Here is a 26,926-nt window from a genome sequence, read left to right as displayed (position 1 = left end):
ACCGACTGACCTTGTCACGTTGTTATCCAAGTCCTACTGGAGTAGTAACGCGAGGGCCTGGCAGTGTGACTTAGAAAAAAAACAAAAGAAAACTACAGTAAAGAAAGAGCATATCCGGAAATCGATCGAAACCGACCTTGCCGCCGGTACCCTTCGGCCAGCGGCAAATATAACGATCTTTATACGTTCGCCGCGCGCTTGAGTGTGTTTCGTAACGCGCTTTGCTGCCTTCGCACTGCATACTCCACACTGCCTCCTCCTGGCGGCGCACAATTACGGGTGCGCGAACAAGGCGGATTATCTAAGCGGCCGGCGCCACTGACCTTACGCACCGGCGGAGCACGCCGGCTGCACCTGTCCGTGGAGGACAGGGTGAGCCACACCACCGGTCTGCTCCACGTGAGGCACGACGAATTCATACGCTTGCCTTTTCCCCTCGCTGCTGCTTCGGCTTTCTTCTCAGTATCGTGCTTGCACGTAAGGGCGGGACGTCATGGTGAGCTCCTATGTGGTTAGTAATAATAATAGGTGGCGTTTTACGTCCTAATACGCCCCGCCGCGGTGGTCTAGTGGCTAAGGTACTCGGCTGCTGACCCGCAGGTCGCGGGTTCAAATCCCGGCTGCGGCGGCTGCATTTCCGATGGAGGCGGAAATGTCGAGGCCCGTGTGCTCAGATTTGGGTGCACGTTAAAGAACCCCAGGTGGTCAAAATTTCCGGAGCCCTCCACTACGGCGTCTCTCATAATCATATGGTGGTTTTGGGACGTTAAACCCCACAAATCAATCAATTTACGTCCTAATACGAAGATATTATGAGAGATGCCGTAGTGGAGGGCTCCGAAAATTTCGACCATCTGGTGTTCTTTAACGTGCGCTGACATCACACAGTACAAGGGGCGCTTACCATTTCGCCTCCATCAAAATGCGACCTCCGCTGCTGGGATCGAACTCACAACCTTTGGGTCAGCAGCTGGGCATCCCATTGCCACTGATCCACCCAGGCGGACTCTTACGCGATTAAGGAAAGCCAATTTCACCAAATCGAGACCTGTTTATATGCGTAGTAGTTTTTGTAACTGTTTATTGGTATATTGCATTAGCATATAGATGTTTTAAACTGGATAAATACCATATAAGCACTTCTACGCTCTCGCTGCATGCCATGTTAAAATGGTAAAATGGTGGCTCGAGGCTTCTCAAGTTGGTAGATCTACGTTTTCGCGAGCCCTCGTGTTCCACAGCGCACAAGCTTCTGGATGAAGTTTGATTTGATTTCATATGTTATATATGTTGTATGGTTGTTTAGCGATGGCTAAGTCGCTATACAACATCATTGATAGCATTGAAAAAAAACAGGATGTGTTCTAACAATGATTGCGACAATGATATGGAAAGTAACGTACAGTGTTGCGCTCTTTCGCAAGGCTTCTACGATAATGCAACGACGCCCAGAAAAACAGGGGCGTGCTGTGTCTAGGCAAACACAACTAATCGCTTACATTTCCATGTATGTATTGGCACAGTTATCCGGACACCCACACGTGTTGGTGGCCTCGGACAAGTCACGTTTGATGTGAGGGCGTTGTTTCCATCGGACGCGAATGTGTCTAAACAGCGACGACACTTCGCGCAGTTGTCTATGCCTAACAAATAGAGGCAAATCGAGACCTAATGGTGAAGGTCGGCTAGCGGCGTACGACAATATACGGATAACAGTGTGTAATATTTCTGCGTTGGGCGGCTCTCTGGCTTGCGGGAATAAGCGTCTTTCTAAACATCAAACAATAGGTGTTCTATGCCTGCACCACTCGTCGGACAAATGGCCACTCCTTTGTGTGCGGGAATGCGCTTAACAAACATATCTGGCAGATATATGTAATTTAGCAAGGGTATGGGTATGAATGCGTCATGTGATTTCATATGTAGATTATGTTCCATTCGCCAGATGAATGTATATAGTGCGATGGCTATCACTTTCGGGTAAATACTGCGTGGATTACATACCTATACCAAATACACTAAAGCCTATTTTATGGATGGGTATCAACGCCACGATATTGGGCTGCTAACCTTTGTGTTTTTTTTATCTATGACAACTAAACGAACAGTATTATGGAAGACACGTAGCAAAAAAAAAAAAGCTCAGATTCGTGCACATGATGTTTAATGGCTTTATTACGCCATGTAACAATATACAGGAACTAGAAAGCACCTGCCTAACAGCCTAAGGGTGCGGCGCCCAGGTATTTTACGGGCAATAGTCAGTACTCAGTAAATACTCAGTAAATGAAACCTATGGGTTACCAGTGAGATTTCAAAGCCCCAAGCGGGCTCCTCGTGGCATAAAATTCAAAACTGAGGCATACCCTTGCGCGGTGATATAGCATTCAACATCCAAGCGATCGTGAAGTATTCACCAGTGACCTAAACAAATGCAGCAGCCGCCGAACATGCGGACAGGTTGTCACGTTTAATTTGGCCGACACATGTACATAGATCGCAGTTCATACTGACTGAGGCCTATTTGTATGTATTAAGATTAGCGTGCTACCAGGCGTACGACTAAGAAAGGTTTCAAAGCGCGGGTGACGCAGAAGCCCAACGTTTTCAGAAGTGGTCTTCTCTTTTCTGCAAGGCCGTTGATGCCCCGCTGCCTCCAACGACATCATCAACCCCCCCCCCCCCCAACTCTTCCGTTTCAAATTTTTCATCGCGTCGAGCCCCGCGTCTTTTCTGAGCATCTACCTTGTTTACAATATATGAGTAAACAATTGAAAATGACTTCGTCTGAAACGGGTGATACTAACCTTGCTAGACTATGTATTTATTTTTTGAATGTGTGTTTCTTGTTAATTTTTATCGCTTTTCTCGGTCCATGTCTGTATTAACATTGCAACAATTAATGCCAATTCTTGTCATGTTGCTGCTGTCATTGTCCAGTGAGGTGAGACCAGTCAAGCTGCCTATACACCACTGTTGTCCCACCATGCTCGCTGTTTATGCATGCTTTTTGCCTGTGTAGCAATACAAACTTTCGATCTCTTTTCAATTTATTTCAAGGAGCGTGTGCGCAGCGGTGGCGTGGTGGTTACGCTGCTCGCTCGAAGGCCGCGGGTTCGATCACGGCAGTGGCCGTAGCATTTCCACGGAGCCAAAATTCTATAAGACTGCGTAATGTGCCATCTAAAGGCACGTCAAGAACACCGGAGGATCGAAATTTTCGAAGCACTTCATGTCGGCGTACATGAATTAAATTCATATCATGACTTCTTTAGGCCGTAAAAAACAAGACATCATCGTCGTCGTCGTCATCATCACCATCATAATCATTATATATTATTATTATTATTACTATTGTTGTTGTTGTTGTTGTTGTTGTTGTTGTTGTTGTTGTTGTTGTTGTTGTTGTTGTTGTTGTTGTTGTTGTTGTTGTTGTTGTTGTCATCGTCGTTGTCGTAAGCGTGCGCAGTATCTTCCCAAATTTAACTATGTACGCATCAACAATGCGGGGTGTTAGCAGCGATAGAACCCACTCCATGGAGTATTAACTGTTCCCCACCCACCTCACTGTACCATACACAACGCCGGCACACATGCATAGAGAAGCATGATGCAGCGCACGAAACACTTCGCGGTGTGGATTCACCGCTTTTGATGCGTGACATTTGACGCACCCGCGTTGAGCCTTTCCGCTGAGTAGTGCATGCTTTCAAACGAGACTCGGCTTTTTTGTTTGTGTTTTCTTGCTCTGGCCTTATCGCCGTAATGCATCTCCGCTGGACCTTTTAGCTCTTAACATCGCCGTGATTGTATCGCCATTTACACTCTCTCGGTTTCGTTCTTTTCGATCTATCTCCATGTATTTTAATCTTGCACTGCCAATGCAAATCAGGTGATGCCGCCTTTTGCTCCTTTCACGCTGCCAGGTCGTAGAACCCTTGAGTTGTCGCGCAGCAATTCGTATCGAGATCTTTCTCGCTGCCACGCAGAAACGAAGAAATAATTGTCGCCTGGTTTTGAGATGTGCTGACAGCGTTATTAAAGAGGTTACGCCGACGCGGATTCTTGCGTGTCCTGTCCGGCATCCTCCTTCTCTTGAATTTTGCTCGAAACTGGTCGTATGCAAGAACCAGGTCCAAGGGGTTTTTATTACGTTTCTTTCACTTTTCTGTGTTGATGGCGTACACATATCCAGATGTTCTTTGTTTTGTTTACGCTGTTAGCTGCTACGCGCTCTTTAATGTTTGGTTACGGGCCGACGAATTCGGCAGCAAAACATCGCAAAAGCCGCATAACTACAAGAAAACAGGCGTCCCAGAAAATTTCTCTACTGGAGATAATTACTCTTATTTCTCCGTAATCATGCTAAACTGCAATAGCCATGCTTTTCACTTTGGTTTGATGGATGGATGGATATGGCTGTACCCTTTAGATCAGGAAGTGGCTAGCGCCACCAAGCCGTAATACCTAATGAACGAAAGACTACATTTATTTTCTTTTTCTTTAAAAAGTGAGTTTGAGGATTCGTACTTTGCAGTGAAGGGTTTAATTTTCACTCGTGCCTTGACTTTAACCACCAATCAGATAACCTCCTTCTAGTTAAGTATACCCGCTTAAAGTCTATTTTGCCCTCCCGGTCCCCAAACCCCAGTGCTTTGAAAAACTCTGCGCCATCATCCTGAACTATAGGGTGAAGCCCTTTAGAGAACATTATCAAGTGTTCGACAGTTTCTTCTTCCTCTCCACACGCACTGCATACTGTGTCTACCCCTTCGTATTTGGCCCGATATGTCTTGGTTCGCAGTACTCCCGTCCTGGCCTCAAACAGTAGAGAACTAGCCCGAGTATTATCATAGATTCTTTCCTTGGCGATTTCCTGCTTAAAAGTTCGATAGATCTCTAGTGCGGACTTCTTAATCATGCCCATTCTCCACATGTCAGTCTCTGTTTCCTTTACTTTCTTCTTAACCGATAGTTCTTTTTGGTTTGGCCACTTGCTGTTTTCTAAGTATTTACCAGTCAATTTCCTGGTTCACTTCCTCCATTTTGTATCGACATTCTTCATGTACAAGTACCTGAAAACCTTCCTAGCCCAACGCTCTTCAATCGCTTCTCAAATTTTATCTTGCTGCTGGCTTCCCTGCCCTCAAATGATGTCCATCCCATATCACCTTGTACTCCCTGATTTGGTGTATTCCCGTGAGCTCCTAAAGCAAGCCTACCTATTCCACGTTGCTTAATTTCTAATCTTGCTTGAAATTCTGATCTCATGCACAAAACCACATTGCCGAACGTCAGCCCAGGAACCATGATCCCTTTCCGTATTCCTCTCACAACATTATACCTATTGTCATTCGACAGTGCCCTATTTTTCATCACTACTGCATTCCTGTTACCTTTAGTCGTCACGTATATTTCGTGTTCCCTCAGGTACTCGGTCCCATTGCTTATCCATATGCCCAGATATTTGTATTTATCTGTTATCTCTAGCGTGACCTCCTGTATTCTAAGCTCACTACCTTCGTTGTCATTGAAAATCATGACTGCTGATTTTTCCTTACTGAATCTAAAATCTAACCTATCTCCTTCATTACCGCAGATGTCCATCAATCTTTGCAAATCTTCCTTGTTGTTGGCCATTGGCAATATATCATCTGCGTACATTATTGCTGGTAGTGCCTGATCAATGAGTTTTCCTTGTTTAACTAAAGAGAGGCTGAAGCCCAGTCCACTTCCCTCTAATTTGGCCTCTAATCCTTGTAGGTATTTCATGAATAATAAGGGTGACAGGGGACACCCCTGCCTAAGCCCCCGTTTTACCTCTGCTGGCTTGGATACCTGTTTTTCCCACTTTATAACTACCTTGTTACCTCCATAGATATCCTTTAAAAAATTAGTGACTACATGGTCCACGCCTAGTGTGTCCAGTATTTCCCGAAATTCCTCTTGAACCACGCTATCGTACACTCCCTTGATATCCAAAAATGCTAGCCACAGGGGCCTGTGTTCCTTTTCTGCTATTTCGATGCACTGCGTCAGTGAGAACAGATTGTCTTCTAACCTCCTGTGTTTCCGAAACCCATTCTGCAGTTCCGCCCGCACCCCCTCATCCTCTATCCGTGCCTGCAGTCTTTCTCTTATAATCTGCATCGCCAGCCTGTAGACCACTGATTTCACTGTTATAGGACGGTAGTTGTTTGTGTCAGCTTTGTCCCCCTTTCCTTTATAGATCATGCTCATCCTGCTAAGTTTCCATCCATCGGGAACTTCACCATTTGCTTATTTGCTCACTGCCTCTCTCAAATCCTGCTTAGACTTCGGACCTAATGTCTTTATCAGTCTAATTGGAATGCCATTTGGGCCTGTTGATGCCAATGTACTACTAGGAACGCTTTTCTCAGCCCTTTCCCACTCTCGTTGTGAGAATGGAGCCATTGCACCACTTGATTCGTCCTTGTCTATTGTGGTGCATAAAGTACTTCTTTGTTGAAATGTTTCTGTCACCCTTGTTCTTATATATTCAATAGCTTATATATTCAATAGCTTTAGCCATGCTTCCAAAGCGCCCTCTATTCCACAATGTAAAATTGAACGGACAGCAATCACAATTTAGACAAACACATTACGAGAGTAGTTTTCTAACTTTGATTGCAGACACGTTATCAAAGAGCAGCATTTTGACAAATATAAGTTATTTGAGCAATTTAGCCGATATCGCGTTGCATGTAACTTGACATTGAGGATAGGTTAGCGCAAGGATGACTTATTTTGGACGCTCCACATTGCTTTTTATGCTAATACACAATATTATCGTTGGTGACTTGTTCGATGGCACATATTACGACAAAAACAATCTCGCGTCTAAAGTACATGAACCTGAGACTAAAACCTCACAAAGTAATTATGAACGCTTAACTTCACGATAACGACATTTACGCACAGCGCTACGGATGCGATGGCAGCGAGACACACTATAAATACCCTGCCTCGCTATTGCGAAAGCCCCGTCATTCGAGGCATTCAAGTTCGCCGGCAGCAAACACCAACTCTGCGCTAGTAAAAGAGCATAAACGTTGGAACGGGTTGCCTGGTTGCACTTTGCAATGCAGTCTGCATACGGCATGAGAATACCGCTACACGGCAGCCTGCTTGTGCGAGGTTTCTCTTCGAGCAAGAGAACCCACCCTGTTCTTCGGATCGGACGCTCACGCCCTAGCAGCACGTGTTGGACTCGTGCGCGTGTGTGTAAACAGGAGGACGCGGCTTCGCATGAGAAACGACGCTGCCGGCCCTATATCGAAGCCGGAAAAATCGCCGCCGGTTGAAGACAGCGGCACCGGTAGTTCCCAGCTGAGAGATATGACAGGCTGCTACCGTATGTCCCGGCGACCGTGTTGCTACCGGTGACATCAACGAGAGCCAAAAAGGCAGACAGGAAGCCGTTGTGAACAGGAAGCCAACACCTGTTCTCTTCTTTGCTTACACGAAACACCGTGGGATAGCTCATTGAAGGCTGGCGAGAACTTACGAAGCGACCAGTACTGACAGCGTCTAATTTTTGTAGGAATCGAGATGGGCAATAATAATAATAATAATAATAATAATAATAATAATAATAATAATAATAATAATAATAATAATAACAATCTGTGTGACTTTACGTCCGAAAACCACGATATAACTACGAGAGACGCCGTAGTGGAGGGCGCAGGAAATTCCGATCATCTGGTGTTCTTGAATGGGCACTGACATCACAGAGTACATGGTCTTCTACCATTTTGCTTCCGTCGAAATGCGACCGCAGCACTCGGGATCAAACCCACGAACCTTCGGGTCAGCAGCCGAGCCACTGATCCACCGAGGCGGACATCAACATAGGTTTGGAGGGCAAAGTGTTGCGTCACAGCTCGCGATTATAGTGACTATCTATTGACGCAGCACAATGGATGACTTTGCAACGACTTGCATCATAAAGCTTGACAACTGGCGCAGAGATAGTCGTCACGGCTAAAAATGATCGCGCGATAATTCGGCTAAGTGTTATTGATGAACTGGTCACGGGCGGACGAACAGACAGACTAGCAGACGGATGGACGGACGGACGGACGCGCGGACGTGCGGACGCATGGACGCACGACCGGACGAACAGACAGATGAACTGACGCACGGACAGACGGATGGACGCATGCATGGACGCATGGATGGTCACGCCGACGGACAGAAGCAAGAACGAACAGACAGACGGAACCACGGACGAGCTGACGGACGCTTCGCCCCACTGATTATCATTCACTCCGTCGATATGCTGTGTTTTTTTCCTGTAGAAACTTCAAAAGATTAGACACTATCAAATATTTTACTACGTTGCCTTGTTACTCGTAATAAGTCTCAGAAGTTCTTGTGGTGCTAGATTCGTCTCAGAGTTCCGCGGCTATATGCACTTCCGTCATTTATGTCCTTCGGCGTAATTATTTATTGACTTCCGTTACCCCACGGAACGTTCGGAGAACAGCGTTCTTTTATCCCAGCACGCATATTACCTCCTGTAATACGGGGCCTATACCGTGTGCTTCGCCAAAGGCCTTGGATCTAGTCAAGCAGAAAAGAGTGGTTAGTCGCTCGAACCTCGTCTCCTACCGCCTCTTTTTCTTTCTCTGTTTACCTTCGTACAGAAAGCGTTAGAGCGCGACGACTACGCGACATTCGCTCGGCATTAGCCCGGGAACGTGTTTTACCAATACACAGCTCAACCAGCACCAGCGGGGCCTCTATATTCTCGACCCTGACGACCTCCCGACACCTCGACCTGAGAGCCGACGACGTTGCTTTGCGAACGTTTCGCATGCCACAGGTGTCATCGTTTCGAGACACTCGAGTCGTGTGCCTCGTTCGTACGCGCGTATGCCCCATCCTTCGATGCACGTTGTGAAATTCGTTTACGAGAACGAGTCCAGGACGAGCGCAGTTCAACAAAGGCGACACTCTGCGACCATGCAAGCGTGCGGCCGGAGATTGCATTGTTTCTCGTAAAGGTGGAGGAAACTGCGTTAAAAAAAAAGAAGTCGCGTTCGTTCCGTATAGAGTAATCGACGCACCTACCACGTTTACGCTGCACTACACGCGCGCGGATGCGAAACCCAACTAGCGCTTCCGTGAGCTGGCTTGCGCGCGGAGCCGGAGAGAGCGATTTCGCAACAATTGTCGGTCAGACCAGGATGTCAGAGCGAGAAAAAGGTACAAAGAGGAAGAGAAAAAAATGCCGGGAAAATGAAGAAAAGGAAATACCCGCTCTTTTTTTTTCGTTGTGTCAGTTTCCTTCCACGATTTCTCCGCCGCAATTTGGATCGTATACGCGACTATGTAAGCAGGCGGGAAAAAACGCTGCCAATTCGAAATGCTATAGCGCGTGTGCGCTTTCGTGCGTGCGCACGTGTTAAACCGGTGGGCTGGGCTGCGGGATGTTCGAAGGAAGAGAGCAAGGGGCGACGTATCCGCCGCCGTCCAGTTCGAAGCTGCCGATTAAGACATTATGTGCCTGTGTGTGCGTCTTGTCTATGAGAACGTAAACACTGACGTTAATCCAGCGGGGATTTACGCCTTGCACGAGCAGCAGCACATGTAGGAAGGAAAGGTGGCTGTAAAAGTTTGCATAATATGTCTTCTTGACGCCATCGAATTTTGAAACAGGCAGTGAAGTTCGGGAAGCATGAACCACGCTTTGAATACTCATGATGGCGCTGTTATACTCTCATTTATTTTAACGACAGCTGATCAGTACACACAGAATTCGACGCATGTCAAGCATCGGCGTGAGTTTAATTTGGCGTTAGCTCAGCTGCAGCTCATATATCGTAAAGGCTCTTAACTGCGCTATCAGACACGGAAAGTCCCCTACCTTCTTCTTGTGTCCGTGTTTGGTAGCGCTCTTAAAAGCTACTATGAAAGAAAACCAACTAGCCCGACTTGGTGCTCTTCTGTACTTCATACACAGTTAGACTCACACTACTGACTTCAACGCACGTACTTTGGCATATTTTACACGAGACCATACAAGAGTACAGTTAACCTAAACTGTTTTGGAGATCCTTTCCAGTTACACATGAAGACTCTGTCGTTCTTTCTTTTTTCTGTCTTTCTTCCTTCCTTTTTTAATTCATTTCTTTTTCTTTTTTTTTGTTCTTTCTTTCTTTCTTTGTCCTCAGCACAATAATTTCAGTTGGCAGTGGCGTCCACCACCTACAGCAACAATTAATCAATTAAAGTTGCGAAAACTCCCCTTGTAGCACCAGAACTAACAGCACAGAAGCGTGCAAGTTGTTAGCACTTCAAGTTTTAGAATTCTACGATAAGCTCTGAAGCAACTCTACAGACATATAAACCATGATGCAGTTTGCGAGGATCATACTGATCAAACAGAAAAACCGGTGAAATCAAATGGCACTGAGCATGGCTATGGGCAGGAAAAAGTGTGAGTGGGCTTTATTTCAGGTCGCATCGCATCAGTCAACTTTGCGAACCGGTGCGAACCAGGACATGAGAAGACGCGTTCACGCTTGAGTGCGCGAGTCACTTCTCAGCGACGTTTATGTGACCAGTCTAATGCTACGCCTTCAAATTGTTGACGAACATGAACTTCGGGAGTGACAGTCTGTACAGCGTTAAGGGTAAGCAGTGGGCACTTTTATTTCATTAGCGCTAATTTGTGTATTGTGCGTGGTCGGCGGTTTTGTGGTCTTTTTCCAGAGCGAATGTCATCGTATTCCATCTGTAACAATAGCGATAAGCATTCTCCATGCCACAAATTCCTGGATGCGAAGAGTGCATTTTAGATTAAAAAATAAAAATAAACATCGCCATTAGCAGTAAGCTAAGCCATTCGAAACACGAAGTGCTCTTTGATAAACTGCCAGTGCTAGTTAATAAGACGAATAAATAGAAAGAAGTGAACGGTAGCTATGTGTGTTTTTGAACGAAGACAAAACGCCTGCGAACGCCAAGCTACTTAGTAGGTCGATGCGAAAAGTTCAGCGTAAAAGGGATACTTTGGGAAACTGACAACCTCAAGGCAAACGCACAGCCAATAAGGGAAATTTTCTCCATACTATATCATCAGATTGCTGCTACAGAACGTCCTTGAAAATGCAATGCGACTAATACGCATGCTCAAAACAATTTGACGTTCGTATCAAGGTTCTGTACTGGTTCTAAAGTAACAAAGCCACGAAGTCCATCATGTCTACTGGCCAGCCCCAATTTGATGATATCTCCACTGCCATTCACTTATGTCCTCATAATAGTTCTATAAGGTGTTCCGTGCAATCGTAACGTAGAAAACATGAATCCAACACATTTTTCACAACTTTGTCATATATTTTCATAATAATCGTACCATGACACACGATTTTGCTGGATATGGCATAGATACTGTTTTATTGGGCATGTCCGTCATTGGTATTGGCTGAAGTGGGCTTTTATGATCATTGTTATTACTATAATAAATATAAGACTCTTTTGGAAATACAGACTCGAGGTAATGCTCGAATGTTTGCTTTCACTGGTCCATAGGCGTTGTGCATTTGTCTTACGCTCAGTACTGCCTCACGTTCTACAACTCTTCAGGGTTTCCAAGCTCCCACGATCTGGTGAGCAGTGTTGTATCAGATCGAATCCACTGCATTCCCTGCGGTAACTCCCGAAACTGACGCCGTAAGATCCACCTAATTATGGACCATACTTTATGACCCACCTCCTCTGTTTACTTTTGATTCCTCTTTCTGATTGTGCCTCATGTGGAGAATTCATAGTGGCGATATCTCTTGTGCAGAGGTGACTTAGCGAATGAAGATACGCCTCAAAGGGGCAAAAGAGATAATAAATAAAGAGAAGATTGATTACGGAACAAGGCCTCTCACATTTGCAACGACGCGCTAAGATAAAGGGTCCGATCTAAGCGCTCTCCCCTCACACATCTGACGGCCACCACAGACATCGCCGCTCACTGCTTTTCTGCTAATTTCTTTTTTCACAATGAGAACTGATCAAGTAGCTTCGAAGCGGTCATTTTTTTATTCTGTTTTCCGGCCCTACTGGCTGACTAATGCACTGTCAACCTCTCATGGCAGCTTCGCATAATTAGACGTCTCGATAAAATACATATAAGATTGTTGAAATATGCTGGAGTGAGTCGACTCGCCACTGCACTGCCGTGACTCCGTGAAGAAGTTTCGACAACTATCTGGCCTACTCTAATGCACGCTCGGCTGTTGACCCGATGGTCAGGCCTCGATCCTGTCGGCGGTGGTCGCATTTAGATGGAAGTGAAATGCTGGGGAACCCTCTACACAGATGTAGCGCAGCAGCCTAGCATGTAAAGACAAAATTCGGTTTGAATGCAGGTGCCCAATCACTTGAAATTGTTTACATTTTCTTCAAACGACTGATAAAGAAATCGTTAAAAAGAAAAAAAAACATGTCTGGGGTGCGGCCTCACTGGCGATCACCTGCCGGTAATGCACTTCTTCACCAGAGCAGAATTGGCCATCCTGGTGCAGTACTTGGTCACTACCTCCCTTATCAGAGTGTCAATAACCCCTGGCTCTCTTTCTCCAGTGGCATCGAGACAACTGCCCAAGGCGGCAGTCAGACCTGCGACGGAGCGGAGGGTGCTAATAATATCTGCGTTCGGACAGGCCGTGATTGGAATCTGAACTTGGCTATATGGTCAATGCTATAGTGTTATCTAGTGGGGCTAGTCTAGCTGTGCTATTCGATGAATTATAGGGTGCTGAATAGAACCTAATAGGACTGAGCAAAGTTAGGAGGACAATCAAGGCTTATGAGTGCTGAAGAACAGACACGTACTATGCTACTGTGGAATAATTGACAGAAAGGACTAGGGGTAGTGTTTCTTATACACAAGAATATCGCTGGCAACATAGAGGAATACTATCGCACCAGCGAGAGGATGGCAAGTATAATAATTAAGTTAACAAAAGGTACAAGATGATAGTGGTACAGGCCTACATGCATACATCGAACCATGATAATCATCTGGTTGAACGCTTTTATGAAGCGCCAGCCATGAACAAAGTAAATAGACAGTATACTGTTCTTATAGGAGACTTTAATGCCAAAGTAGGCAAGAAACAGGCCAGAGACCATGCAGTGGGGAAATATGACATCGGATCTAAATTGAGAGAGGGGATTTATTAGTAGAGTTCCCAGAACATAATAATTTGTGGATCTTGGATACATTCTTCATAAAACGGGCTACCCGCAAGAGGACGTGGCGAAGTCCTAATGGCAAAACTAAAAATAAAATAGACTTCCTTCTCTGTGCACATCCAGGCATTGTACAGGATGTAGAAGTAGTTGGCAAGATCCGAGGCAGTGACCACCGAATGGTAACAGCTCGTATTCACCTAGATTTAAAAAAAAGCAAACGTATAAACTGATACGCAAGAAGCCGATTAATAAGCTAATTGTGAGAGGTAAAGTACACGAATTCAGAGTTGCACTTCAGAATAGATTCAAGGCTCTAAATGAGGTAACCGACGTTAGCATTGGCACAATGAACGATGATCTTACTATTATCATCAAAGAGTATGCAGTATAAGCCGCGGGTAGAGTCACTACACATGACACTGGCAAATTTTCCAGGAGACAAAACATCTCATTAGGAGACGACAAATCTTGAAAGCCTCAAATGCAGCCGACAATATAGAGCTAGTGGAGCTTTCGATGTTAATTAATAGGCAAAAGATAGTTGACATCAGAAGGTATAACATGGAGAGAATTGAGTAGGCTGTAAAAAGCAGCAGAGGAGTAAAGTTTGCGAAGGCAAACTTGTGCATAGACAAAAGTTGAATGTAATCATTTAGGGACAAGCAAGACAATAGGATTGATGAGGTGGCGGATGAGTTCTAGAGAGAGCTGTACAGAAGCCGAAACAAACAGGATGGTATCATAACAAGCAATATTATAGCAGGAATTCGGACATCCTACCAGTAACGACAGGGGAAGTAGGGATAGCCCTAGAAGGAATGCAAAGAAGCAAAGCCCGTGGTGAGTATAAGGTAACAACGGAGCTGCTGAAACATGGAGGAAAAATTGTGTTATGAAAACTGGCCTCTTTACATACTAAATGTGTCTTGACCCAAAGTGTACCAGAATGGGGGACGAACGCCAATATCATTTGAATCTATAAGAAAGAAGACGTCACGGACTTGAAAAATTAAAGGCCGATCAGCTTGCTATTTATTCTCTACGAACTATTAACAAAAAGAATAACTGATGAAATTAAGGCAACATTAGAGTTCAATCAACCAAAGGACCTAGCAGGATTTCGTACAGGCTACTCCACAATATACACCATATTCATACTATCATTTGGTAAGAGAAATACACGGAATACAACTAACCCTTTACAAATAGCCTTCATAGATTACGAGAAAGCGTTTGACTCAGTCGAGACATCAGCAATAATGCAGGCACTATAATATCGGGGCATCGAAGAAACCCACAAAAACATACTGGAAGAAATATACAGTGTATCAGCAGACCCCATAGTTCTCCATAAAGAAAGTGACAGAATCCCAATAAAAAAGGTTGTAAGGCTGGGAGACACAATTTCTCCAATGCTATTCACTGCGTGTTTACAGGAGGTTTTCAGGACCCTAGATTAAGAAGTTAGTACTAAAAGTTAATGGAGAGTACCTCAGTAACCTGCCATTCGCAGAAGACATCGCCTTCATGAGTATTTCAGGGGACGAGTTAAAGCTCAAGATTACAGATGTGAACATGGAAAGCCGAAAAGTAGGTCTGGGAAATAATATGCACAAAACTAAAGTAATGTGCAACAGTCTCGGCAGAAACAGCACTTTGCGATATGTGGACAGACAGTGAAAGTTGTAAAGGATTGATATGTGGGGTCTAACGTCCAACTAATTATGAGAGACGCGAGGTTATAGAAGAATATGTCTACTTAAGACTGGTAATAACCGTGGAGCCAAACCACGAGAGTGAAATAACTAGAAGAATAAGGATTGGATTGGATAAACTTTTATTTGGTCCTCCAAAACAGATCACTGTGTTGCGTGCTGCTCCCACGTGGGGACTGAGATGCAGAACTCCTCAGCCGCCTCGCGGGCTTGGTGGACAGCCCAGAGCGGATCTGCCAAGGGCAAGCTGCGGATTGGTGCCTCCCATCTGGCAGAGGTGATGTTCGATAGATGAGCGAATTTGGTTTACTGCCGAAGCATATATTCTAATGAAGCTATTTCCCCACAATGTGGGCAAAGATGACTTGGGCATAGGTCGGGGTACATGATGTGTAACATTTTCAAAGTAGGGTACATCAACGTTCGCAAACGTCTTAGTGTAAGTGCTTGGGGCCGAGTTAGATTGTGTGGTGGTGGGAAAATCCTTCTAGACTGGTAGAAATGTTTAGTGAGCTCGTTAGGGCGGATCACATTCGGTAAGCATGCTCAAATCTTGAATGTAATCGGCCACCCTTAAGAGGAAGAGACATAAGAGCTAATAACAGCCATAGAATATGCAGTAGTTGAGCGAAAGAGCATTCACTGAGACCAAAGTCTGCGCCGGCCCCTCACTGTGCAGGTATCTACGTTTCGGGATCTGATATTGCGCTTACCAGCGCAACCCGTGTCATTATTTCTGCTCGTTCGTTCTAACGTACTGGCTCCCATATGTGAACGTAGGTTCCAATCCCACTCCTGTGCATTATGGGCATCTGGCAGGCATTGGCAAGGCTGACATAGTGAACCGCAGGAAGCTGTTCCGTCCTTTCATACAAGATACAGGGTCCCTAAAAGCCGTGCTGCATTTTTCTGAAGGACAAGTAGTTCCGTGATTACCCCACTAACGCTGTTGCATGTGCGCCTGTGCATTACTTGTTCTTACTTTAACTCCTACGTGTTCTCCCCGTACCGCGCTGCGGTTGGAACTCAGCCGCAACCTGCTTAACATTTCTATCTCTTCATCGCTTTGACCCACTTCCTACTCCTCGCGTTAAATCACGGATGATGATATGTGCGGTTTAACGTCTCAAAACCACCATATGATTATGAGTGACGCCGTAGTGGAAGGCTCCTGAAATTTCCACCACCCGGGGTTCTTTAACGTGCACCCAAATCTGAGCACACGGGCCTACAGCATTTTCGTGTCCATGGTATATGCAGCCGCCGTAGCCGGGCTTCGATCCCGCGACCTGCGGGTCAGCGGTCGAGCCGTGCAATTCCTGATGAAAACAAAAGCAGTATTGCATAAAAACGGCCCGACTATACTTTTCATCACCTGGACTTCCGTAACGTGCGCAGAAAGCTCTGCAAGAGGGTGATTACTCTGCTTTGACCTTTATCGTGGTCACGTTGTGATGGTCTGGTCACGGCTAACTAAGGTTACTGTACACCGCGGTGCTGTAAACTTTGTAAACTCAACACAGGCTGCCACCGCAAAACCAGATACATCGTGCGTGCCAGCTATATCAACACGTCGCGACAAGTACGCGTCTCTTCCTGGTTGCCTAACCAGTCACCCGTACCTCGCGACAATATGCAAACGCTGCTCTTGAATAAAGTGAAAAATGCAGAGATACAGGAAGGGACACCAGCGAGAGGAGTCGGCTATCACGTTTCTGACAAGCCAGCGACGACTGGCACGCCCAGAGAGCCCAGATGAACGCGCCGTCCTGGCGACACTTCCGCATTCAGTGCATGTATACAACGCTTCTTCGTAGTCGCTGGTTGGTTGCAGGTGTTGGGAGGGGGCAGGGGGGGGGGGGGACAACGAAGACACGATGGTGGCGAAAACTTCTCGTCTCTGCTTACGGGTGTGATACGTCTACAAGAAGCATGTGCCGTGGTGGGTTTCGTATAGGGCGACCCGACTTCGAGAAACTCCCCAATTCGTCTTTGCCGCCCAGCGTGACTCAGCCATGCTCTTGAAGGACACCGCAGGTCGGGAGGAACCAATAGTCATCCGTTCTGGCGCTTTTCGCTGCCCCCGCCACAATCACTGCCAAGGCCGCGCCGCACTACACGGGGAGAGTTCAACACCAGCCGGCGCCACGGCTTTGGTATCTTGCCCGAGATCGGACCCGATTTCGCCCAGGCGTCTTCTGAAGCCTTCTAATGGAACTGAACGGATGTGCATTCGGAGGGCCAGAAAACAAACAACCCGCTCTCGCGGGTGCGCTTGTTCGTTAGTTTTCAAGTGCAGGCTCCACGATCAGATTAGAAATGAATAACGGTAACGAGCCAAGACGCCATCGTCGCCTCAGAAGTCCCGCGTGCAAAGGTGACTCCTTTTGCGTGCGAGATCCCGCGTATAACAATCACTGCTGTTTCGACTTCGAAAGTTAAAGCCTTTTCCTCTGTACTGAAGAATGTGTAACGAGCCAAAATATGGAAATACGTCCTCAAAGGTACGGTGCCCCCCCCCCCCCCCGAAAAAAAAAAGGAAAACCATGCACGCTCTGACGGCCTTCGTGGTCAATTGAGTTTTGGTTCAGTCACAGTTGTTCTTCGCACCTCGAAGCTGTTAGATTTAAAAGGTTCCGGGCAAGGATGATAATGATTTCGTAATGGTCTGAGATCTTTCACCATCGTGTTTCGTAATCCGACCTTGAAAGATCCGGCTCTCACTGAAATCAAAGATTACAGTGCATATCTTTAACGACTCGAACAGGCAAATGGGTGATCTGGTTTATACTAGCGTGCTTAAGGCGCACGAATAGGTAATCAAGTGGACGGAGGTAGGTAGACAAAATATTGAAGGGCACATGGGCTATCGGAAAAGTGGGGACGAGCTAAGCTTTGTGTGTGAGTGCCTGGTCAACTTCTTTTCTGTCTTTCCTTGTCCTTTCCTCAACTTTTGTCTTTCGTGCTCTCGCTTAGCGCAATGTTCCCTCCAAGCTAGCTCTTTCCTTAGTCGGTCTGTGTCGCGAACCAGACCTTCATCCACACCGTTGACCGCTCAACGGTACGCATTTGCTATATACGGGCGACAGCGACAGTAACGCATTAACATACGGGCAAAGATGAAGTGAGAATACATTTACAGATAAATTAAATAAGAGGTGGCATTGCCATTTTAAAAGCAAATGTATCGTGTCAAGTTGGCAATTGAAGCGCTATTAGTATTTGACACTCGCCATAAACAAACGCAACTAAAACCGGGGCTCCTTATCATGCCGCATTTAAATACGTTACCGAAAACCACTACTCAACACGCAACACTTTACCACTTCATGTGTCGTACGTATGTTGTCGTGAGTAGTTTTCAAATTATGTAACCATTTATCTATTTGACCCAAGGCCACTATGACGGGACGGCTTTAAGCTCTACCATAGTAGAGTACCCTGTACTCTAAATCGTTACCCCCTTTTTCTAATCCCCCCCCCCCCCGCCTTTAATCGTACATGTCGGGACGGCTTTATGCTCTCCCATAGTAGAGTGCCATGTACTCTGAATCGTTAAACCATGGAAAAAGATGCTATATATACAGTGCCCAATCCAGCCTTTTCTCGGCCCAGCAAGGAAGGGTCTGACCAACCGCTAGATGGCGTAACCGTGCTTGCTTTTGCTCCTTTTTCGAGACCTGTAATAGCCACCTCAGAAAGACATAGAAAAACGCAAGATCGGCATGAAATTTCTGCAAAGAAAAAATATCATTGATTTGTGCAATTTTTCATATCTACTCTACATCGTGGCCCGCGGAAGATTTTTAATGCTTTGCTACAAAGATACGTAAAGTCTGACTAGAAAGTGTTGTTTTTCTTTATTTGTCTTGCACAAACGGTGTGAATTCATGTGGTTTAGATGCGCTGTACATTTATTCACTTTGCGGAACTATGGGTGTGTATTCTAGGGGTAACGAAACTCGCTTTTGGAGCATGAGGGTACGGGTTCAAATCCCACCATCAAAATGAGCAATTTTGTTAGTTTATTTACGTTGAAGACATTATCGGGCCTTGCCAGCCACTGGTGGCGCTGAAAGCAGCGAAGTAGCTCGGCCGAAGGGCCCCTATTGTAGTGTCCGTTCAAAACGTAAGTATGTTTCTCTATGGTTAAACACTTTTCATGAGGACATCGTCTATAGACGATGTCCTCACAAACCCACATATCAGTCATTAAGTTGTCTCAGCACACGATTATAATCGTGTGCTGAGACAACTTAATGACTGATATGTGGGGTTTAACGTCCGAAAACCACCATATGGTTATGAGAGACGCCGTAGTGGAGGGCCCCGGAAATTTCGACCACCTGGGGTTCTTTAACGTGCACCCAAATCTCAGCCCACGGGCCTACAACATTTCCGCCTCCATCAGAAATGCAGCCGCCGCAGCCGGGATTCAAACCCGCGATTTGCGGGTCAGCAGCGGAGTACCTTAGTTACTATACCACCGCGGCGGGGCAAGACAACTTGATGTTCTTCAATAGTAGAGTACATTATGCTCTAAATCGGCCAACATGTTATGTAAACACAAAAAAAGCAAGCAACATGAGTTCGGTTAAAGTTGCTTGAGACGATGAGAGAAGTTAACTTTACTGCCTGCCAGAAGAAACGAAAGAATGCACGCAGTGAAATTTATTCTTGAATATATTTACAGTTTCCACATTTCCTCGCACTATTGACGTGCCTCATTTGACAACTTCCTCTGCGAGTCCACCATGCGATCGCACGTGCAGATGAAGGTTCCAGCTTGGTCTCGCGCCTCTTGCTAAACGGGGAGATATTCATCGACTGCGTGTGCGTCAGTATATACGGTCCTGTGTCCTGATGCAATACGTCGAGACAGAGCGCGCTTAATGAGCCTATTATATGTAAGAACTAGCAAGCAATCGCTCTCTAAGATTCTGTTCTGCATGGTGCCCCCCCCCCCCCCCCCCCCAGCTTCACGCAAATTATCCGCCTCGCGTCCCTTATCAATGCGACGCGCTGCGCTATGCGGAAACGCACCGCACACGTTGGCGGTTGGTGTGACGCCGATTTCGTCCGTGACACACGCGAATCAATCTTAGCCGTTGACTTTAATGCAAAAAAAAAAAAACGGCGTCGACAAAAGAGCTCCGTCGCCGCCCACGAAGTCCTACCGGGTTCGAAATTGCGACAACTTATACATTTCGTGCAAAAAATTCTTTCCTTGAACTGTTTGCTTGTTTCAACATTTATTCCGATTGAGCTGCTACTCCGAGAACTCGTTTATTCCAAACGTTATTGGTATAACTTACAGTACCTTCGGTGCCATAACTAATAACACAACTTTTTGTGCTATATCATTTCAGTTCCTTTTTTAGCATTCGAGGGAAAATCCTTTCTTTCTAAAAGATATGCAGACACACGTCTACATGTGCTCATGCAGCATGTTTCCTTTATATTTACATGCAGACACTACAAAATATTCTGTGGGACGGGAGAATTCCGATTAATCTGTGTTCCGGCTTTGTAATTATAATAATAATAATAATCATTTCTAGAGCTATACGACTCGGTATACGATAATAAAGCTCGCCGTAATGGTACGATACGGAAATTTCATTTATCTGGTGCTCGCTGAAAATATCGTAATCTCCATTGCAATGCTCAAGCCTGCAGTAGTTATTGAGACTTATACTTTTTAACGATGATTGCAAGCTCCATGCATTGGCAGAGCTAGAATGTCCCTTCTCCATGCAGTCCACGTCTTGTAAAACATGGGTGCCGCGTCCACTTTACATAATTTACGTATATTTGTATAAAAATGATGTATCATGCATCTAAAAAAATCTGCTGTTTTAAGCCTCAGCGTCCGCCGTCGCATTTGCAGTCTGTTCTTTTTTCCTAAGTCTTCTTTTTTCATAAGTCTTCTTTTTTCTTCTTCACAGCCGGCTTCATTATCTCTACATCATTCCACTGACCCGCACATCTCATCGCACTGGTCATCCACTCCAAGTTGCCGGCCACTTTTTCTGTGTCTTTTCTTATACGGACTACAAAAGAGTGGAATGAACCTTTTCATGACGGGGTCACCACTGCATCACAATCAACGTTGTTTTTTCGCCAATTGTGTTCTTAATGTTGAAGATGAAAACTTTCGGCAATAAAAACAATACATATGTTAAGCCACCTCTTCTGTAATACCCCCTCAAGGTGTCTCTAAGGATAAAGTGATGCGATGTGACATATTTTATAAATTGGCGTTATTTCTGTTCACTGCTGCCATTCAAACTCACCCTTTTCGTGTGTATTGTACAGTCGGCCAAGACTTCAACTATTGTGCCCAGCAGCCGCTTCTCAGTCTGTCAGCGCCATATTATGAAACAAAGTAAAAAAAATGCTTCGTGGACATGTGTTTTGTGGTCATACACTTGTCTTTAATTCTAATAAACCTAATTCGGTCGTAAGGCAAAGATGCACAGAACAAAAACTGTCACTCATGTACAATAGCTTAAGATTTTGCCGACTGTACATGTTCATCACGATAAATACAGATGAAGAAACAGGTAAACCAAACTTGTTTCCAAGAGCAGAAGAGTGAAGACACAAAGAAAGCGCGAGCTTGACTAATCAAAACAGTCAACGACTGTTTATCGAGGAATATTTTTACGACGGTCGCAATGCGCTCTCCCAACTACTCCAGTGGACGCTCTTAACGCTGCGTATTTTTCCGTTCGGCCCAACGGTTCGGAGGCACCGGCGTCCTTCGGCAAGCCCTGATCAGTCGCCTACGGGCGAAAGCGACGATTGCCCATTTCGCAATTAGAAAACCTGGCGGCTTCCGTGCTTCTGGTCACCGTTACTGCCCGCGCGAACACACATACACGAAACACACCTGGCAACAACAATTGCGAGATCGCGATTTTCCTTCGAACACCGCGCGCAAGCTTTCTATTTTCATCACTTTGTTGTGTCTTCCTTGAAAAAGAAGGAGTGTTGCTTTTTTTTTCTTTCACTTGCTTTTAAAGGGGAGGGCGTTGGCTGGTGATTTCGTTAACGCATGGCACAAGAATGTGCGCGCCTAAGTGTCTTCAACGTAGCGGCCAAGTTTGGCACCGGATACCGGCAAAACTGCGCACGCGATGTATATACTCGAGTTATACATGGCTCCCTCGTTTTGATGTTCAAACATCCTTCAATTCTAGATAAAGCGAATGAACCAGGTTCCTGGAGTTGAACTCAGGGCTTCCGGCAGTTCTGACACTAAAATCAAGGCCAAGGAGCGACGAAAAGTCGTAAAATGCATTATTATACCTCCTTCGCCAAACGCAGGCTTATCCTGTTGCCGCGGTGAGAGGCTGCGCGAGAAACTCCCTTCCCCTTCTTCCCGCGTCCGATAAGCTGGCCCAGCGGTGACAGGATTTGCGCCTGGAAAGGTTCAATGCACGTCCGGAGCGGACTTCACTATATACTCGCGCGCGGGGAGGGGTGGAGATGGGGTGTAGTGTTAAATCGGTAGCTGAGGGATTTTTCTTTTTTTTTTTAGGCACAAAGAAAGTTCCTGTGTCGATACGGGCTAGTATGCGATCCGTAACAAATGCGACTGTGAAGTTTGCAAGGCCAACAGACCGATAGGCCGATAAAGAGAAGCGTTGACAGTTTGCCGTAGGAATAAATCTAAGCGAAGCGCTGATGCATGCTCCGAGATAATTTAGCGCGCTTTCATTTATTTATTTATTTATTTATTTATTTATTTATTTATTTATTTAAAACAAGTCTGCCTAAGATGGGTAGGGTGAGTGTAGGCAGAGTAAAAGCAAGAGTCTGGTTGAGGCGACATTATAACAATAAAAACAAAAAAGTTAACAAATCAAGCTACCTCTCCTAGCTACTTTAAAAAAATACTGAAGTTCATCTACAACACGAGATAGAGAAGTGATGAATTATTTCTCCTCTGAAGCTTATCTTTGTTGACCAACCTGCTTCCTTAACCCCTCCATAGCTACATTACGTATCCCGTGCTCAGAGGCTTGTTTTCTATTTTGTGTATTGCTGCTGATAACTTGTATTAACTCAGGGTGAATGGCATGCTTCAACGAAAGATTCACCCTGCGGTGTACAGCGATAGTTGTCCGTGGTGCCGAGGCAGGTCCGCTCTTGCCCACATAACGTGGGACTGTCAGAACAGGCCAACCGAAATTGACTCGCCGCAAATAGGCGGCAAAATTTGCGCAATGGAGCAGTGGGAGACTTTGCTCGCCAGCGAGGATCTGGGGGTGCAACTAGCACTCCTCGACCAGGCGCAGCGGGCCGCTAAAGCCAGTGGAGCCCTGAAAGTAGGGGCCCCACCCACATTCATGCTCCCCGTATCTTTTTTTCTTTCTTTTTCAAATACACATTTCGCTATATATATATATATATATATATATATATATATATATATATATATATATATATATATATATATATATATATGTGTGTGTGTGTGTGTGTGTGTGACGCTATGATGACTGGGAGACGTGGCCTGGCTCATACCCCATGTTTATTCCTTTCTGACTTCTTCCTTCTCTACTTCTCCTAACCATCCCTGCCTTCTTACGTCACAGGATTCCCCTTCCCCCCGAAAGATGGCACCGGTTACAAGCTACAACAAATTGCAGAGAATAAACAAAATAATGGCCAAATTCACAGTTTGACGTCCCGACAGAGTTTCACAATCTCACTAAATCTTCAAGGCCGAGGGAGCAGTCCGGTGATTTTTATGACGACTCTGGTGGACGAGCTTGACTGTTGCGTTCCGGACAGAGCGGGCTACACATGGATACTGACAATACTGCTTGAACTGTTCTGGGAACTGAGCAAGGTTGGAACGCATTGTTGCATCGGCGGCTCGTACATCGTCGGGGTTGTATTTTTCGTCGTGAATGGTGCAATTCCGGTGCTTCTTGCTTTCGTGCTTTTTGACCGACTGTGGCGAAGTGCCTGAGTGCTTGCGGTGTGCAAGCAGTGCTTTTGCGTCTTTCTCGGCGTTTTTTGTGGTGGTGCAGTCGGTGTAATAGCAGGTGCAGGGAGTGTTTCTGGTGACTTTTCTTTGTGCGAAATTGTCTGACGTCTTGAATCGGTCTTTGGTTTAGAGATCTTATTTTCCGATGTTCTTTTATTGGTGAGTGCGCGTCCGTTGAATTTCACGTTCGTCGATGCCCTCGTTGCAGTTTCTCTCGTTGTAGCATGGGTTTATGAACTTGGCTTTGCTTGCTTTGCTGAGGCTGCTCAAGAGATGGCTGTAGTGGCGCCCCTTCCGGAATGGGGCATTCATTTCCTTCGGTGTTTGACGTGTCCTGTCGACAGCTGATGCTTGGTGAATTGGTGTCTTGCTTGTCGGGCATAGTTGGTAATGCATCATCATTGCTAGCAAGCTCTTCAGAGGCTTCGGTGACGTGGTTCATTACGCACGCTTCCGAAAGACAACTGTGTACGAGGTTTGATGTATCATGTACTTCTGAATTTGTTCGATTCATGAATTGTTGAGCTCTGCATGTGGGCACCACAGGTGACATGGCATTACTAGGTTTGAACTGCAAATTTTGGCAATTCTGCGGTGCCGTAGAAATGACAGGGAGCTCTTCAGGGGCTTCTTTTTCGCTGTTCACTGCGAGTGGTCCTTGCGCCTGGTAGCGTGCGACGTTCGATGCATCTGAGCGTTCTGTTTTGTTTGGACTGTCGAGGGTGTGTGCACCGGACGGTGATGCATGAGCCCGTGCGAAAGGAGCATGGCTCGACTGGGTATTTTCTTGGTGTGTGAACTCGTCTATCGTGAACATGGTTTCCTTATGAGGCAAACGGTGAGCGTCAGGAGCGCTTGAAGAGCCACGTGATGGAAAACCGCGTGGTGGACCGCGTATGCGAGACGAAGAATTAAGAGCATCAGGTCGGTGGGCAACGTCTCGCGTCATAGGCTGGAGTGAGGACTTTCGAAATGCCGGCTTTCGTGCAGAAGGGAGGCGTGCTGGATGGTTAGGTTTTTCCCAAAACACGCATGGTCTTCTGAAAGTAAACTCATGTGCCACTTCGTCTTGAGGCATTTGTCGATTCGCGCTGGACTTTCGAATGCTTGAGGACTGCTTAGGAAATTGACGATAGTGTGCAGTTGTCTCTAGATGGTTGGCAATGAGTAAGTCTTGGTCATAGTCATTAAAACGGGTAATCATCTCCTCTTTGATTTTTTGCCATGACTCGTCGTTCTCGAATATGTGAATTAGGTAAAATTTGAATGCCTCACCGGTGACGTAGTCGCTGAAGTTCGTAACCATCTCCCTTTCCGACCAAGATGCAGCAGTAGCGTGGAGTTCAAACAGGTTGAACCAGTCCTGTACGGGTCCGTCGTCCGCTGATCCGGTGTACTTGGGGATATCGAGGTCAGCCGATGGTTCTGTCATGGTGCTGGTCGTTGTCCTCCTAGGCGATGATTCGGTAGTCAATGTACGGTCAGGGCGTCTTCTGGGGAACTGCGTCGATGATGAGTGACTGATGAAGGGGCAGGCAGGTCTCCATCCTGTCGACTCGTGTGACGCTATGATGACTGGGAGACGTGGCCTGGCTCATACCCCATGTTTATTCCTTTCTGACTTCTTCCTTCTCTACTTCTCCTAACCATCCCTGCCTTCTTACGTCACACACACACACACACACACACACACACATATATATATATATATATATATATATATATATATATATATATATATATATATATATATATATATATATATATATATATATATATATATATATAATACCTCAAGTTTTTACGTAGCGCTCAATAAAACTAACCTTTCTAGGTACTGCTATCGCTTTCCGCGCTGCTTTCAACTATGGATTTCCTGCATATCGCCGTATCCAAGTAAGTGGCGATTTCTAATACCCCCCCCCCTCCCTGTAATTTTTAATTTTGCACGTGTATATACCCACTCAAGCATAACGTGGTGAAAATGCTCCCTCCTCCCCCACCCTTCCTCTCCCCAGTCCCTGCGAAAGAAAATTCTGGCTATGCAACTGTTTGCATTGTACTCCAGATGGTGGCTCTAAACACCGGTGCATCTAAAGGCTAATACATATGGCCACGCGTACAAGGCTACGCTTTACCACCAATGCAGAACTACTTGACAATTCATTAGCTGTGGGCGGCAGCGAAATTTAAGAAAGGAAGATTAAAATGCGTATGCCCAACGCGAATGTGAGCCAAACGCGATCTAACCTTCATGCAGCATGATGTATTGTTTTATGATTTCCTTTATTACTTAAACACAAATGAGAAGATAAGCATAACCGGTTACCAACTACATAGTTAAGTAATACTTCGCCCACTAATATCAGCATTGGAATGAGCCGATATTGCGCTTGAATAAACAGTGGACAAAGCAGTGTACTGGCCGTAATAGTTACTAGCGACGCTGATTAACACTACTGGTTTAAATGCACATGTAAACTCTATAAAGTGGACGGGTATGACCACAGCAGTAAGTCAGTTGGTAGAGCATCGGACGTGTTTTTTGAAGGTCACAGGTTTGGATCCTGCCGCTCGCAAGTTACACTTCCGTCCACTTTTTTTTATTCCCGTTTATATTACAATTATTACTAATTCCATCCCCTATACATCTATTGGCATCACTTTCTGTTTGTTCTAATTAATATGGTGTTTAACAAACAAAAACCTGCCCTTAAATTCCCATTTCTTTCGGTGAGGGTGCAAAAGCAGTACACGACAAAGGAAAGAAGGAAGCAGCGCCTAGAAAAGAAGCTGAACTAAATCGAAAGAAGCCACCAAAATTCCAAGCAACATGCGATAGGTGACACAGCATAGCCAATGCTTGCTATCTCATCAATAAACCCAACTTGGCCAAATAAATAACGTTTGAAATCGATTTAATGTCCGCCCTCGAGTTCAGTAAGAACATCAATGAAGTTTTTCACCACCACCACCAATTGGC

At 45.6% G+C, this 26,926-nt stretch overlaps 1 protein-coding gene and 1 long non-coding RNA gene across 2 annotated transcripts in view; one reads left to right on the top strand and one right to left on the bottom strand.

The window, feature by feature from the left end:
* LOC142792746 (uncharacterized) overlaps window positions 1-26,926 on the bottom strand; it is a 142,833-nt gene that overhangs the window by 66,874 nt on the left and 49,033 nt on the right. The gene's annotated exons all lie outside the window — the stretch shown is intronic.
* LOC142792745 (uncharacterized) lies at window positions 176-21,128 on the top strand. Its single transcript, XR_012891170.1, has 3 exons — window positions 176-496; window positions 15,083-15,216; window positions 20,888-21,128. It is a non-coding gene; the product is annotated as an uncharacterized LOC142792745 (long non-coding RNA).

Source organism: Rhipicephalus microplus, unplaced genomic scaffold (assembly GCF_043290135.1).
Source record: "Rhipicephalus microplus isolate Deutch F79 unplaced genomic scaffold, USDA_Rmic scaffold_240, whole genome shotgun sequence".
Lineage (NCBI taxonomy): Eukaryota > Metazoa > Arthropoda > Arachnida > Ixodida > Ixodidae > Rhipicephalus > Rhipicephalus microplus.
The sequence above is the reverse complement of the archived record's forward strand: the minus strand, read 5'-3'. Positions and strand labels throughout refer to the sequence as shown.